Genomic DNA, 18,222 nt, shown 5'->3' on the forward strand with positions numbered 1-18,222 from the left:
GCAGGCCGCCCCCTCCCCGCACATAGGCCTCGGGGGGGCCCTGCAGCTTTCTAAGGAGCTCGGCCCCTGAAATGCTCCGGCCTCGTCGAATTGAGAACTTTCTAGGGCTGCTCGGGTGGGCCTGAAAATCACCACTGGGAGGGGAGCCGGCGGAGAGCGGTGATTGGCGCCACTTAACCCTTGGCACGCCGAGCCGCCCGGGAGAAGGGGCCGCCCCTACGGGCGCCGTCCGCGCCTCCCCCGGACCTGCCCGGCCTCCGCCCCGCGTTTTGGGGGGAGGGACGTTCGCCTTCGGCGCTGAACCCCCGCGGCTGAGCAAGTTGTTCAGTGTACAGATGTCAGTCTGGTGTTTTACATGTCAGTAACTTGAATTAATTTACATTTATTTTCCTATTGTTTTATATCACTTTATGACAATGTGCTGCATAATATAATTTCAATCTTTAATGTACAACTAATTCTCTACCATTAATTTGTCAACATGATTACTGGATACGCCACCCCGAAAAGCCGGCTGACTTGAAATATGTATAAGACCTTCCTGGGTTTTTTGACGAAGGTTTACATAGGAAATGACAAAGATTTACAGAGGCTTTTTTCTTGGACTGTCTATAATTTGATGAAAACTACAATTTCCATGTGTTTCCCACTTCAACCAGGAATTCCAGCTATCAGTTGGGAATCAAACACACACACAAGCCCCTTCTTGGAGAAATTAATTAGGCAGCGCCGCGTTCTCGCTGCGGTGGCCGGAAATTAGTCGTGGCCCGGCCCTTTGACCGAAACTGGGGGCTCCCCCAAGACGCGGCCGCGGCTGAACCCGCTCGGGGTGGTCAGGGAGCGGCCCGGCATCCCGCCCCGGGGGCTCCCAGAGGTGGGAGAGAAAGAAAGCGAGCGCCTGAGGCTGGGGCCGCCTTCCCCGGGCGCCTGCAGGCACGGCTGCTGTTTGCAAAAATAAGAGAGGAAAGGGCGGTGCCTGTGGGCAAAGAGATTCTGGGCTGCTCTGGCTTCGGGGTCCCCCAGATTTCTCCCTAACCGCAGCCTGCCTCTTTCGCCGGCTCTCAGGGCCCAGCTTGAAGCAGCCTGGGCCTTCCCTCAGCGCCCCTGGAGGACGGGCGCCCAGAGCCACCAGCCAAGTGGTAACACCCAAACGTCTGCACCGTTAAAATGAAAAAGAAGACGAAGAAGCACCCCAAACCTTATTAAACATTCAAATAGAAAAATTAAGATATTCTGGGCAAAAGAAGTGTTTAGACAAAGGCTGTCTGCTTCAATTTCCCCGTTAAGCGGGGAGCTGGCTGCTCGGAGAGAGAGTGACGATGGATTCCATAAATTAAGTGAAAATCCCTCTTCTCTGGAGCCCAAGTTATCTCTCCGTTGCCTGCAGCTCTGATTTAGAATGGGAGCCGGCTTGTTTACCGGTTTAATTAAGGCTCCTTTTCAAGCAGGGAGGAGGGGAAGGGAAATGAAGTGACTCGGTGATAAACAGGTGTAGCCAGGCCTGTGGCGGAGCCTCATCAGGCCTGACTGGGCCTGACCCCGCCAGCGAAAAAGGTAGATGGCCCAGTTGGAAACGCGGTAGGTGAGCAGTATTTTAACTGCGAGCCTGTGATTGGAATGGCTTAGAGGACAATCAGCACATGGGTTTTTTCTTCTTTCCTCCAGAATGCATTCTGATTCTTTCCTGTTGCTGAGCTGAGAAGAAACTGACCTTGACGATATAGGTCACAGGCCTTTCCCCTTCTCTTCCTCCTCTTCTTCCTCAGCCCTTCCTCTCAACATGAAAGGGAAGAGCCACATAAGGAGGAAACCTGGCTTCTGCATCACACTGGGGACCAGCTTTCTCCTGCAAAAAATCCCTGGACAGTCTCTCTTTATTTACTTATTTCGGCTTTTAATTCCAAGAGCCTAATATCTGGGATTGGACTGTCCGTGGCCTACGTGTTTCTGTGACCTTACAGATAACAGCAAAGCTTGGATAGAAAATGAAATTCAAGCGCCAGCTAATTTTAAAAACATAACTAAAAACTCATTCCCAAGGGGAGAAATGGCAGTTTCTGTAAGCACAGGCTGAACATGTTTTTAAATTAATAACTAGCCCTGGTATTTGCTAAATGGTGGCTGTATCAGGAAAAAAATTTAGTCATTAAAAACAGCAGATGCCCAAGGTGAGAATATATGTTTTCTGATTTAAGGTCACCTGTCTGCTTTCCCTGCTGCCTGTCAGCATCCTTGAGAAACAGAAGGGAAACCAGAAGCCGAGTCTGGCGGCCATACTGGCCTTTTGGAGAAAGGAGTTTTTTTTTTTTTTTTTTAAAGCTACCATCTTTTGAATGCCTATTTGACATCTATATATGTTATTACTAATTCTGACAGCTCCCCTGCAGTGTGGTTATGCTTATCCCCATTTTTGAGAAGGGTTTCCAGAGTGCAGTAAGTGATTTTTCCCAAGGTCACAAAGCTAGTCAAGTGCAGAGTGGGGATAAGAACTTGAGCCTCTCTGACGCCAGGGCCCTCTCCTTTCTCGCCCTCTGAAGTAGCAGTGAACCTAGATACCTACGATCACAGGAAGAAGAGAATTTCATTACAGAGACCGGTTATGTCCTTGGTAATGAGGGAGGAGGTCTTTTTGCCACCTGGGGGATTCCACACCAAGTTCTGGGTTCAGTTTTATGGGTACCCAACACATGTGTAAGCCCAAAGCACTTTGCAGAATACAGAGAGGTTTCCTTTTGGCAAGATTTCTAGATTGGGAATCAAGATCTTTCATTGCTGGCTCTGCTACCACCACTGTGTGACCTTGAGCAGGTCACCTACTACCTCTGAGTGAAGATTTCCTTATCCTGCCTGCCTCATGGCGGAAGGGAGGACAAAATAAGCTGATGTAGGTTCAAATGCGTTGATCAGTGTGAAGGACTGTTGAGATGTATGGTTTTATTACCAATTTCCCAGACTTACGAGGTCCGAATACAAGAAGGGAAACCCTGGTGGTGTAGTGGTTAAGAGCTACAGCTGCTAACCAAAAAGTCGGCAGCTCGAATCCACCAGGTACCCCTTGGAAACCCTATGGGGCAGTTCTATTCTGTCCTATAGGGTCGCTGTCAGTCAGCATCGACTAGATGGCAATGGAAAATATAAGAAGATATGTGTATGAGTTTTAAAAGGAATGAATTACTATACAAGTAAGTGGAGGGATTGTTCTTATCATTAAAGACAAGAACCCTTAGCTCCTAATTCCTAAACATAAATATCTTGGCTACATTAACAATGGTGCTAAAAGTTCTAGTACATCCTTAAATCATAGAATTTTGATGAAAGAGACCATTAGTAATACTGAAAAAGATACTAATAATGGCTCATGTCACTTATATGCCAGACAGTGTTGACATGTACCAATTAGTCCTCACCACAACTTGATTAGATAGATACTGTTATCGTTATACCCATTTTACAGATGAGGAAACTGAGACATAAGGCCATTAAGCAATTTGGTCACGGTCACATAGTTCACAAATGCCCTAATTAGCATTTGAATCCAGGCAACCTGGCACTGGAGCCCACATACTTAATCACTGTGCTTATACTGCTTCCCATGAAAGACTGTGTTATTATCCCTACCTCTCCTACTCACATTTTTAAGATGATAAAAGTGAAGCTCAGAGAATGACTTGCCCAATATCATGTATCTGTTTGATGGCAGGGCTCAGAATAGAGTTTAGCTCTCTTTACGCCCAGTGGTAGTTCTATTTATAATATAATTACTACTCATTTTGGAGCCCTGGTGGCGCAGTGTTAAAAGCTTGGCTGCTAATTGAAAGGTTGGCAGTTCAAATCCACCAGCTGCTCCTTGGAAACCCTATGGGGCTGTTCTACCCTGTCCTATAGGGTCACTATGAGTTGGAATTGACTCAGTGGTAACAGGTTTGGTTTTGGTTTTATTACTCTTTTTACCAAACCTTCAGCTCTATCTGGAGATAGGCTGCCTTGGTTTAAATCCCAGGCAAGTCCCTTAACCTCACTAAGCCTAAGATAATAAATGGAACAATGCACTTAAGTAAATAGTTCCCGGCACATGGTAAATGCTCAATAAATCCACCTCAAATTTAAAATGCAGAATACAGGAAAAGCAGCATGAACAGCGGAGAGGCCCTGACAAGGACGTGGCTGTCCCTACTCAGTGAGTTACCCAAAGCTCAAGGAAAAGACAAGGGCTAGATAAGGGACTGAAGCATGGCTGGGAAGAGGGCCAGAGCCCACCGGTTGTAGAGGACTCTGAGGGCAGTCCCCTCAGGCAGTGAAGCGTCTTCTGGAGTGAGTCCTGAGGAGAGGGTACACTGAAATCATTGGCAAGTCTGAGGGGCAGAGGGGAAGTACTGACTGAGGGAGAGAGAGAGAAAGAGAAGCTGGAGGAAAATAGGCTGGGGAAGGCCAGAACAAGAAAATTGACTACCTCAGCATTTAGCCCATAATACTTGGTACCAACTCTTGCTGAACAAACTAAGGAATGATTGAGGGTCATCTTCACAGTGGTGCTCCCTAGAGACTTCAGCAATGGCTGCGTCTCTCCTATGGGGAGAAGGGAGGAAAAAGGGTAATATGAGATGCTGAATGGTGAAGAGGAAGCACAAAATGCCTGGTTGACAGGAGGCTGACCAAGAGAGACACCTGGAGAGGTGTGTCTGTGGGGTTTGGAGAGGGTTACCTAGTTGAAGGAAGAGTCCATCATCCTAAGGAAGGGAGGGTAGCTAAGGAGAAGTTAGGGTCATTGCAACAGCTGCTTACCAGGTTACCTAGGCTCCAGATCCTGGAGCTTTCGCTGCCCTCTAGCAATAGGGTCACTGACTCATGGAAGACAGTGGCAGGCATTGGGGGTGCTTAGGCTTCTGGTTTGGAGGTTCTCCAGCAAAGATCATGGGGAAGTTGCCCTCATTCCAAGCAGGGGTTCCCTGATTTGCTGACTCTTTCCCTAGAGGGAAGGACAAGAATTGCCGTGAGCTGAATCACTGGAGGCCCTGTTCTATGATTTGGTCTCCAGGGATGGGCCAAAAATCTCTTGGGTACTGGGGGTGGGTATGCCCCACCTGTGGTTTCTACATCTCTAGTTTAGGGATTTTCCAGTTAAAAGGTCTTAAGATTTGGGGAGAAACATCCCCTGATTTTAGAAAATTAGCTGAGGAACTGGAAGTGGGAAAAATATCCCTGCCACTCCCTCAAGGTGTTATAAATGGCAGATGTTCAACATATATGCTGAATAAATGAACGAAGGGCGTCCTAGAAGTAGTTACTGAATACTCAAAAAGGTAAAATCTTTTGCAAGCCATGAGCAAAGGGGCATTTCCTGCCACCTACATTCATGAAAGACCAGAAAAGAAGTTCTCTCCAAGTTAAAGTTTCCATGGGCCTTTGTCCCTCTCTGTTTCCTCATCAGTAAAATTTCCCAACTGCTCAGCTGGGGTATTGTAGAGATCAAAAGAGCTATTTGATATAAATGTAAACCAGACATGTTAAAGAAATCTGTTATCGTTATTTGCCGTTGAGTCAACTCATACTCATTACAACTCCATGTGTCCCGGGTCGAACTGCTCCGTAAAGTTTTCAAGGCTGTGATCTTTTGGAAGCAGGTCACCAGGACTGTCTTCTGACAAGCCTCTGGGAGGGGGTTTGAACCACCAACCTTTCGGCTAGTAGTTGACCGTTTAACCATTTGTGCTACTCAGGGACCATTAAATAAATCTAAGGGATTACTGGTGGCACAGTGGTTAAGAACTCAACCAAAAGGTTGGCAGTTTGAATCTACCTGCTGCTCCCTGGAAACCATTTGAGGCCGTTCTGCTCTGTCCTATAGGGTCACTATGAGCTGGAATCGACTCTATGGCAATGGGTTTGGTTTTCTAGAGAGAACAAGGAATATTCAGCAAGGATTTTTATTATTGAAAATTGCAAACAAATTACTAAAAAAAACCAAAACCCAGTGCCATCGAGTCAATTCCAACTCGTAGCGACCCTATAGGACAGAGTAGAACTGCCCCACAGAGTTTCCAAGGAGCACCTGGCGGATTCAAACTGCCGACCCTTTGGTTAGCAGCCGTAGCACTTAACCACTACGCCACCAGGGTTTCCAAACATATACTGGAGAGGTTATAATGAACCCCCAAGTTCCTGTCATCCAGCTTCAACTAATAGCATTTCAGAGACCATATTGTTTCACCTTTCCCCATTCCCTATCGCCACGACTCTACTGGATTATACTAAAGCAAATCTCAGACAGCGTACCATTTCATCCCTAAGTATTTCAGGTATATTTCTAAAAGATAAAGACTTTTAAAAACATAACCGTAATTCTGTTATCACACCTCAATATAGTGACACTATCACTATAAAAAAATGACATCAAATACTGAGCCGCTGTTCAAATTTCCTCATTTGTCTCATAAGTGGACTTTTACAGATGGTCTTTCAAATCAGGATCTGAACAAAGCCTAGACTTTGACCCCAGCCCATGGAGGTTGAGAGTCTTTGGCCCAGGGTTTGACTGGAGCCAACCAGGGCAGTGGTTCCCAATTGTCTTTGGACCATTGATTCATCCTTTTGGAAGGGTTCTTAGATATTCAACAACTGGTTGGGTAGCTCTTCTAAAGTTTGGGGACCCACAATAGAAGGGTGATTCTGTGGTGTTCTTTGGGGGTGTCTGGAGGGCAGACACTAGCTCCTCTGCTAAGGTATACTTTCAAACAGAGACTTTAAAAGCAGGCACTGGAATTCCTGCCACTTCCTTTCCCAAATCCAACTCTTCCTCCTTTAAATTCCATCTGTATCACTTGCCCTGCCTCCAGTCTGCCTCCTCAGCTAAGTCCCTGAAGAATTTAGCACCCACTACTTATTTTAAAAATTGTTTTATTGTGGTAAAAGTATATATAACAAAACGTTTGTTAATTCAACAATTTTTACTCGTACAATTCAGTGACATCGATTATGTGCGTCATGTTGTACAACCTTCACCACTGTCCATTTCCAAATGATTTTCCACCATTGATAGAAACTTGTTGTTAGGTGCCGTTGAGTCGGTTCCAACTCATAGCCACCCTGTGTACCACAGAACAAAGCACTGCCCTGTCCTGTGCCATCCTCACAATCATTGTTATGCTTGAGCCCATTGTTGCAGCCACTGTGTCAGTCCACCTCATTGAGGGTCTTCCTCTTTTCCACTGACCCTGTACTTTGCCAGTCATGATGTCCTTCTCCAGGGACTGATCCCTCCTGACAACATGTCCAAAGTATGTAAGATGCAGCCTCGCCATCCTTGCTTCTAAGGAGCATTCTGGTTGTACTTCTTCCAAGACAGATTTGTTCGTTCTTTTGGCAGTCCATGGTATATTCAATATTCTTCGCCAACACCACAATTCAAAGGCATCAATTCTTCTTCGGTCTTCCTTATTCATTGTTCAGCTTACACATGCATATGATGCGCCTGAAAATACCATGGCTTGGGCCAGGCGCACCTTAGTCTTCAAGGTGACATCTTTACTTTTCAACACTTTAAAGAGGTCCTTTGAAGCAGATTTGCTCAATGCAATGTGTCTTTTGATTTCTTGACTGATGCTTCCAGGGGTGTCGATTGCGGATCCAAGTAAAATGAAATCCTTGACAACTTCAACCTTTTCTCCGTTTATCATGACATGGCTTATTGGTCCAGTTGTGAGGATTTTTGTTTTCTTTATGTTGAGGTGTAATCCATACTGAAGGCTGTAGTCTTTGATCTGCACCAGTAAGTGCTTCAAGTCCTCTTCACTTTCAGCAAGCAAGGTTGTGTCATCTGCGTAACACAGGTTGTTAATGAGTCTTTCTCCAATCCTGATGCCGGTGCCCCCTAAATAACGACCCCCCCACCCTCTCCTTCCTACCCCTGGAGCCAATAATAAACCTTGGTTTTTATACATTTGCCTATTTCATGTGAGTGAGATCAAATAATATTTGTCCTTTTGTGATTGACTTCTTTCACTCAGCATAATGTTTTCAAGGTTTATCCTTGTTGTAGCATGTATCAGGGCTTCATTTCTCTTTATGGCCGAGTATCATTCCATTGTATTTTATGTATGTACCACATTTTGTTTATCCATTCATCTGTTGACGGGCATTAGGTTGTTTCTACCTTTTGGCTGTTGTGGATAGCACTGCAATGAACATTGGTGTACATGTGTCTGTTCATGTTGCTGCTTTCAATTCTTCTGGTATATACCCAGCTGTGGGATTGCTGGGTCATAGGGTAGTTTTATGTTTAACTTTTCGAGGAACCCACCACCTTTTTCATCATTTGGCTTCTATTACTGCTTCCTTACAAGGCTAGCTGTGATGCACACAATATATATCTTGTCTCTTCAACTAGCTCTACTTTTCCAAGCATGATGTCCTTCTCCAGGGACTGATCCCTCCTGATAGCATGTCCAAAGTACATGAGACAAAGTCTTGCCATCCTTCCTTCTAAGGAGAATTCTGGCTGTATTTCTTCTAAGAGAGATTTGTTCATTCTTCTGGCAGTCCATGGTATATTCAATATTCTTCACCAATGCACAACTCAAAAGTTTCAGTTCTTTTTCAGCCTTTCTTATTCATTGTCCAGTTTTCGCACGCATATGAAATAACTGAAAATACCAAGGCTTGGATCAGGTGCATCTTTGCTTTTTAACATTTTAAAAAGGTCTTTTGTAGTATATTTGCCCAATGCAATATGTCATTTGATTTCTTGACTCCTGGTTTCATGGGCGTCGATTGTGGATCCAAGTAAAATGATGTCAGTGTTTTCTCTGTTTATCATGTTGTTCATTGGTCGAGTTGTGAGGATTTTTGTTTTCTTTATGTTGAGGTGTAATCCATACTGAAGGCTGTGGTCTTTGATCTTCATCAGTAAGTGCTTCAAGTCCTTTCACTTTCAGCAAGCAAGGTTGTGTCATCTGTATATCCCAAGTTGTTAATGAGTCTTCTTCCAATCCTGATGCCATGTTCTTCTTCATATAGTCCATCTTCTTGAATTATTTTCTCAGCATACAGACTGAATAAGTAAGGTGAAAGGATACAACCCTGACACACAACTTTCTTGACTTTAAACCACGCAGTGTCCCCTTGTTCTGTTTGAATGACTGCCTCTTAGCCTATGTACAGGTTCCTCATAAAGTAGAGGGTCACCAAAAAGAGGAAATCCCTCAACGACATGGACTGACACAGTGGCTGCAACAATGGGCTTAAGCATAACAACAATTGTGAGGATGGCACAGGACTAGACAGTGTTTCATTCTGTTGTACATAGGGTCGCTATGAGTTGGAAGCAACTTGACAGCACCTAACGACAAGAACTCTTCAACTAAATTCCAAGTTTTTAAAGGATAGGAGCCCCTCGGCATCTGGCACATACTTGGTCCAAGTATCCAAGACGTCTAGGTGCCTGACAGACTTACAATATGGAATTCTCCCAAACCAAAGTTCTTTAAATACTTATTTAATATTTATTGAGTGGGGCAGGGCAACACTGATTTGCTGTTAAGAAAATTGTATGTCTCTTTCTATACATATTCAAAATAAAGGGATTGATTTATTATATGCACTGAACACACTGGAAGCATTTTTTTATGCTTATGGAAATACCCCGCACACATAGTTACAGATCAAATTGTACATATGCACTTGTGATAATAATGCTACTGCTTCTCCAACTTTCAGCTCACGGCTCAGAGGCAAACTCTTTGATCTGTTTGGTTTTTAGTTCTTCTGGTTGCCAGATTTAGGGGAAAAAAAACCAAAACAGATGCCCAGTTAAATTTGAATTGCAGAGGAAAAAATACATAATGAACGAATATGTCCCAAATATTGCATAATATTGTATTTTATCTGGCAACCGTAGGTAGTTCCCCCATGTAATGCATAGAGTTATATACATTACAACCCTAATGTACTTATGTCTCTATTTCTTCATTTACCGACCTTTTAGACAGTCACTTCTGTAGAATTCCCAGCGTGAAAGAATTTCAGCATTCACTACTTATATTATTTCCCATTCTTTTACTGTTTGCTTTGTAATGTTAATAAAATGCTTCAGCCTATGCTTATTAATCCATCAGCTTTCAGCAGTGCCTCTTGACTACCCACTTTATAAGTTGAGAATACTTTTACTTGTATCCTACCCCTTCCTGTATGTTTTCTTCCCCTTTCAATGTCCTACCTTCTGCCACTATACTTTTACATTTACATTATCCACCATACAACCTAGTCTTCCAAGCTTTGTCTAAGGTTAACTCTTAAAATGGAAAACTGGTCATAGTTACTTTATTGTTGTTATTACTGTGGTGGCTTGTGTGTTGCTGAGATTCTGGAAGCTATTCTACCAGTACTTCAAATACCAGCAGGGTGGTATTTGAAACCTGGTGGACAGGCTTCAGCAGAGCTTCTAGACTAAGATAGGCTAGGAAGAAGGACCTGCAATCTACTTCTAAAAAACTGGCCAGTGAAAACCTTAGGAATGGCAGCAGAAGACTGATACAGTGCTGGAAGATAAGCCAAATATTGAACTACACCAAGAAGCATCAAAAGAAAACGGAAGGAATGCACAGACTCACTGTACCAAAAAGACTTGGTCGATGTTCAACCATTTCAGGAGGTAGCGTATGGTCGAGAACTGATGGTACTAAAGGAAGAAAGCACTGGAGGAAAACAAAGCCCCAGGAATTGACGGAATACCAACTGAGGTGTTTCAGCAAACGAATGTGAAGCTGGAAGCACTCACTTGTTAATGCCAAGAAATTTGGAGACAGCTACCCGGTCAACCCACTAGAAGAGATCCGTATTTGTGCTCAATTTCGAAGAAAAGTGATCCAACAGAACACGGAAATTTATCAAACAATATCAATAATATCACACACAAGTAAAATTTTGCTGAAGATAACTAAAACATGGTTGCAGCAGTGTATCAACAGGGAACTGCCAGAAATTTGAGCCAGATTCAGAAGAGGATGTGGAACAAAGGATATCATTGCTAGTGTCAGATAAGCAGAGAATCCCAGAAAGATGTTTACCTGTGTTTTATTGACTATGCAAAGGCATTTGACTGTGTGGACCATAACAAATTATGGATAACATTGTGAAGAATGGGAATTCCAGAACACTTAATTGTGCTCATGGGGAAACTATACATAGATCAAGAGGCAGTTGTTCGGACAGAACAAGGGGATACTGAGTGGTTTAAAATCAGGAAAGGTATGTGTCAGAGTTGTATCTTTTCACCATGCTTATTCAATCTGTGTGCTGAGTAAATAATTTGAGCCTCTGGACTATATGAAGAAGAATGTGGCATAAGGATTGGAGGAAGACTCACAAACAACCTGTGATATGTAGATGATACAATCTCGCTTGCTGAAAGTGAGGAAGACTTGAAACACTTAGTGATGAAGATCAAAGACCACAGCCTTCAGTATGGATTGAACCTCAATATAAAGAAAACAAAAATCCTCGCAACTGGACCAATAAGCAACATCCTGATAAACAGAGAAAACATTGATGTTGTCAAGGATTTCATTTTACTTGGATCCACAATCAACACCCATGGAAGCAGCAGTCAAAAAATCAAACAACATATTGCATTGGGCAAATCTGCTGCAAAAGACCTTTTTAATCGGTTGAAAAGCAAAGATGGCACTTTGAGAACTGAGGTGTGCCTGACAAAATCCATGGTATTTTCAATTGCCTCTTAGTATAGTGGCTAAGTGTTCAGCAGCTAACCAAAAGGTCAGCAGTTTGAATCCACCTGTGGGGCAGTTCTACTGTGTCCTATAGGCTTGCTATGAGTTGGAATCGACTTGATGGCAACGAGTTTTTTGGGGGGTTTCATAAGCATGCAAAACCTGGATAATGAATAAGGAAGACTGAAGAAGAATTGATGTCTTTGAATGATGGTGTTGGCCAAAAATATTAAATATACCATGGACTGCCAGAAGAAGAACCATCCTGTCTTGGAAGAAGTGCAGCCAGAATGCTCCTTAGAAGCAAAGATGGTGAGACTTTGTCTCATGTACTTTGGGCATGTTATCAGAAGGGACAGGTCCCTGGAGAAGGGCATCATGTTTGGTAAAGTAGAGGGTTAGTGAAAAAGAGGAAGACCATAAATGATACGGACTGACACAGTGGCTGCAACAATGGACTCAAACAGCAACAATTGTGAAGATGGTGCAGGACTGGGCAGTGTTTCCTTCTGTTGCACATAGGGTCACTATGAGTCAGAACCAACCTGAAGGCACCTAATAAAAAATTATATGATTATTGTTTAATGATAGTAGCAATATTAGAATTACACTTCCTGCTCTGTAAGTCCAGTGTTACGATCCCTGAGCCTTTCAAAGGAGGATGTTTCTAGCAACAAGTCAATTGGTTTCTTATTTCGTATCTTCTACCGTTTGCTTAGGAGTCCTTGTAGCATAGTGGTTAAGAGTTTAGCTACTAACCAAAAGGTTGGCAGTTCAAATCCACTAGCCGCTCCTTGGAAACCCTATGGGGCAGTTCTACCTTGTCCTATAGGGTCGCTATGAGTCAGAATCGACTTGACGTCAACAGGTTACCATTTGCTTAACATCATGTTACTTTTAGTTTGCTTCATATTCAGATCTTGATTTTCTTGACCATTTTCCACCTTGAAGTTTCTACTTGCCTTTTTTTTTTCTTGTATTACTTGCTTTTATCATATTCTTATTTTAAATCTATCACTTATATTTTCAAATCTATTGAGAACCTCCTTTTTCCTTCTTCCCTGGAGTCTTCTGTGATCCTGTTCCAATATGGGGTAGTTGCTCTCCAGGCTACTGCAAAACTGTTATCTTGAGGCTTCCTTTTACTGCCCTCCTAGGTTGTTGTTGTTGGTAGCAGCGGCTGTAGAGTCAGCCCCCGACTCATGGTGACCCCATGCACAATGGGATAAAGTGCTGCTTTGTCCTGTGCCATTCCCATGGTTGGCGGTGGATCAGACCATTGTGATCCACAGGATTTTGTGATCCACAGGATTTTGTGATCCACAGGATTTTGTGATCCACAGGATTTTGTGATCCACAGGATTTTCGCTGGCTGATTTTTGGAAGCAGCTCACCAGGACTTTCTTCCTAGTTTGTCTTAATCTAGAAGACCCTCTGAAACCTTCTCAGCATCACAGCAATGCAAGCCTCCACTGATGGACAGGTGGTAGCTGTGCATGCCCAGATTCTCTTCCTTTTTCCATCTACGTCCTAGTTTTGCTGCACTATAACCCCAAGTAACTTACTAAGAAAGGGCATGTTGGAGATAAACGGTCTGAAGTCTTATGTTTGAGTATAGGAGTCTAGACTAAAAATACTTTTTCATCAAAATTTGGAAAATATTATTCCATTATCTTCTGTCATCTAGTGTTGGTAAGGAGAAGTCTGATACCATTCTGACTGCTGTTTATACGTAGGTGACCTGATCCTTTCTTTGAATACTTATATAATACATTCTTTATACTTAGTATTTTGAAATTTTACTAGGTTATATCTAGTAAAGGGTCTTTTTCACTCAGTGGCCCTTTTAATGTTAGGTCTATTTCTTCAGCCCTGGGAAATTCCCTTCTGTACTTTCTTTGATAATTCTTCTCCTTTTAATTTTTCTGTTGTTTCTTTCTAGTATTCCTATTAGTTGAATATTGGGTTGGCTCTCTATGTTTTTTTTTTTTTTTTTCTGTCATATTTTCTTCCTCTTTCTGTTCTATGCTTTGGGAATTTTCAACAACTTTTTAGTTCTTCTACTGAATAGTTTATTTTAAAAACTGCATTTTTAATTTTCAAGAACTCATTCTTGTTCTCGATATTTTCCTGACCCTGTCTGAGATTTCTTAAAAAATGAAAAGTTATCTCCTGTTTCCTGAATTATTTCCCCAGAGATTTTTCTGCTTATTTATTTTTGTATATTTCTTTCATGCTGAGGGTTCTCCTCATTCTTCTCATACACCTCCTTGGTTGTCTCTTGATGTTGATAGAATACAAAAGGACTGGTAGAAGGCATGGATTTACTGTAAATTGTGTACATACCTTTCCAGAATGGGTTTCCTTGAACTTTTCTGAGGTTCCCGGAACTGGCTCTCACCTCCTCTGTCGCCCTCTCATAGAGCACTCTATGTAGGCTTTCTTCAGTGGTTCTTACTCCAATAACTGATACCATACTTTCTATATTTCAGAAACTTGTTTAAATCTCTTATCTGTTGGTGGCCTTCTTTCTCCTGTCTTTAATATTGCGGATTTATGTCATTTTCGAATTCGAAAACTTTATTTCAGCAAAATTTCTCAAAGAATGGGAGGCAAATGTATGTGCTGGGTTCACCGTCTTGAACCGAAAAAGAAATTCAGAATATTTTCCTTTACTTTTTTTTTTTTTTCAATTTCAATTGCTCTTTCTTTCAGCAGCTTGGTGGCCGTAAGACATGGTGTCTCCTCAGGAAGGTGTTGTTTTCAGAGTTGTGGCCTCTCATCACCCTCTCTCTTATAATGGCGCACATGAACTATTACTGCTAGTTGCTGTTGAGTTAGCTCCAACTCAGAATGAAGCGTTGCTAAGTCCTGCGCCATCTTCATGATCTTTGGTAGGCTTGAGTCCATTGTTGCGGCTGTCGTGCCAATCCATCTCGTTGGGGGCTTCCTTTGTTTTCACTGGCCCTCTGCTTTACCAAACATGATGTCCTTCTCTACCAATTTGTCTTTCCTGATGACGTGTCCAAAGTAAGCAAGCCAATAAACTAGGGCCTGGTTTTTCCCAATTTCTCTTTGCGCAGGTTTGTGGTCCCAAGGAAGTAGGATAAGGGAGGCCTGTTTCCGTGTATGCACCATCCTCTCCCTCAGCACAGGGCCAGAAATACAACTGGCTGACCCCTCCGTCCCTCACTCCTGTCCATCCACTCCCACCCTCAGCCTGACTCTCAGCCGGACTTAGCCCCTACTCACCCTTCAGATCTCAGCTTCAGTATCACTTCCTCAGAAAAGCCTTCTTTTCTCCCCTGACTCAGTCAAGTTCCTCAGTTGTGGGCTCATGGAACAGTTTTTCTCTCCTTTATAGCACTTATCTCAGTTTGTCATATTTGTGGAGCAGGACTATGTCTGGTATTTGTCTGCTTTGCTGTCCCATGCACTTAAGCATAGCGGCTGGTGCATAGTAGGTGCTCAATAAATATCTGTTGAATGAATAACTAGTCAAGAAGATGACCAAAAAAGAAACAGGCCTTCAGCTAATTATAGTTTGAGGAATAACTCACACACGTCCGAAGTGCAACCCCACACATGCCCCACCTTTAAGGTCTGATCTCTATCTCGGCACAAAAACACAGGTCCTCCTCAGCATTGCCCCAGGTCTGTGTCACAGGCTTCCCACAGCCTCTTGTCTGAAGGCTCATCTCCACCCATGGAGAACCCAATGGTCAGGGGGCCTGATCTGGTACAGCCTACAGTGCTTGAGGCTCATATGGCCTTCTGCAGTGACCGTTGGGGACAGGCAAAGTTGTGACTTGTGTCTGGAGAAGACCCTTAAAGCCTGGAGGAAAGGAAAGCAGCAGACTCACCTAAGGGACAAGAAGGGATTTTCTCAACTGTAGCTGCAGACCCTGGGGGGTGGGCCCAGAGGCTGGCCTGATGACCAATGGCAGTGTCCCTGGCTGGGAACAATAGCCCCCCACATCTCAGCTACCTTTCTGCTCCGGCTTTCCAGTGGTGAGGCCCTTATTAAATTTGGGATTACCATGTGTAAAGCACAGTCTGAATTTTGTTTGCTCTGCCATGTAACTTGCCTTTCTAAACACTCAATCAGAGCTGCAGTTAATCTACTGACCACAGGCTTAATCGGCAGGTGGCCAGAAGGCCTCCACCAAATTCCTCCTGACCCTTTGTTACCTGCCCTGGAAGGGAGAGACTCCTTGTTTGGGAAGCGTTTCTCCTCCCCCCGAACATTTTCTGTATTAAGAGTCTTTTGTCACCATAAATCTGAAGCGGGGGATTATGACGGGTAGGCTGTCACCCAGATTGTTTCCTCCAGAGGATAATGGGAAAAGTTTGTGGGCTTGCCTAATGAAACCTTTATTCCGGGGACAATGCCATTTCCATTAAATTAAAGCTCAAGCCTTCACAATGCCTCAGAACAAACCCAATTTGAATATTTAATTTGGGGTGGTAGGAGCTGAGTAAACACCTCTCTCCCTTCGGCCCCTTCCCAAAGACCTCTGGCAGCAAATCTGAGGAAGATTTACCGAGGAGGAGTTGTTGATGTCAGGTTAGCAGCTGTTGCTACCAGCACCAAAGGTGGAAAAATCTAAATCGTTCATATTCAATCGACATTAGAAAATGCTATTTAGCCCTAAGCTAAAAAAAAAAAAAAAAAGGTTCCAGAAGTGGGTGCTGATCACATAAGCAACCAGTTAAGGTCTATCTGTTGTGAGCTTGTAAGTAACAGAGGCCTTTAGGATGGGGGCTGCCCACCCGTGACCACAACCCAAAGTCCTCTGAGAACTGTGCACTGCCTCAAACTCAGCCCAGATTCCCCCTTTTGTTTCTTTAAAGAAAATCTCTAAAAGAAAAAAATGTCTAAATATGCCTGATTAAAAAAAAAAAAAATGCCTATGGTGACGTCAAATGCCCTGTAAGGGAACATAATTTTCTGTATCTTCCTCCTCTACCTGGCAACCAGGCAGCCAGGCAACAGGCACCTGTGAGATGGAGTTGTGTGTGGGCTCGTCAGCACTGAGAGTCAGAATTACCCAAGAATAATCCCCTCTCGGATCATTTGTACAGTTTTCTTGTCCCTACTCAGAGGACGTCAGCTAATTCTTGGTCTCCTTTTTACCCCTTGCTTCTTTTGTTCTGTTTTCCCAAAGATGGTAATCAATCCTAACGTGTTTGTGTGCTGGCTCTGTCCTTATTTTTTCTCTTTTCTCTAATTTTTATAGTCTTTACATAGAGTGGAGATGAACAGAAGCAGCTTAATTACACCCATAAGGGGGTGAATCATACTGACACGCTTGAGTTCTCTGTCAAAAACCTGGTTTCTACCCTGCCAATGAGAAAGGGAATAGAACACTGAGAAGGAATGTCTTCTGGCATTGCTGTCCTGGTGGCCCTTGAGCCCAAATTGAAGAGGCCACAGTGACCCCATGTGGGAGTAGCTAGTGTGGCCAGAGTGCTTGATAGCCAAACCCATTGCTGTTGGGTTGATTCTGACTCATAGTGACCCTACAGAACAGAGTAGAACTGCCCCATAGGGTTTCCAAGGAGCAGCTGGTGGATTCGAACTGTCGACTTTTTGGTTAGCAGCCATAGCTCTCAACCACTGTGCCACAGGGCCCCAGAGTGCTTGATAGCACCTCAGAAATTCTAACCAAGTCTCCAACATTCATTCCAGGGGCTGACAACCAAATCTCAAGGCAAGGTAGCGTCTAAGGTGATGTTAGTAGCACATCCTCCAGGACCATGGAACCGTCACCTACCACCTGAGGTCCTGGGAGACCAGAAGTCTAAAGTTCAGGGAAAGCTCCTTCTCAGGCCAACCCTGTGTGTGTGGGGGGGGGGGGGTGTGCACCATGTGTGAGGCAGGGAATGAAGGCTTGGCACACAACTTTAGACAGGTGGCTGACCCCCAATCTATCTATGGCTGTGGCTCAGATGTTTCTGCATCTGGTGGAGTGGACTCTCTGGCATCTGGCCAACTCATAAGCATCACCGCCACAATGTTAAGGGCTCTTTACTCAGACCCAGCTCTCACCTGTTCATTTGCTTGAACAACTCTACCAGTCTAACACCAAGAACTGGTGATGTCACCCCTTCCTTTCTGTTGTACTCAGATTAACCTATCAACCTTCTTTCTAGTTGAGACTTTCTCTGAGCAAGGGAGTCACAGGCAGGGTGACCAGGGTTCTTCTGGTACATAATTTGCTCAGCAAAAATGGTGCCAGGGACGAGATCATCAGCCAGTCAGCTGGCCGCTCCTTGGGCAAGTCATTTCCCCTCTCTGAGCCTCATTTTCCTTATCTGTAATAAAAACAATTGCCTTCAAGTTGATTCTGACAACCCCATGTGTGTCAAAGTAAACTGTGCTCCATAGGGTTTTCATGCCTGTGACCTTTTGGAAGTAGATCTCCAGGCCTTTCTTCTAATGCACCTCTGGGTGGGCTCAAACCACTAGCCTTTTGATTATCAGTCAGGTCTCCCA

Source organism: Loxodonta africana, chromosome 26 (genome assembly GCF_030014295.1).
Source record: "Loxodonta africana isolate mLoxAfr1 chromosome 26, mLoxAfr1.hap2, whole genome shotgun sequence".
Classification (NCBI taxonomy): domain Eukaryota; kingdom Metazoa; phylum Chordata; class Mammalia; order Proboscidea; family Elephantidae; genus Loxodonta; species Loxodonta africana.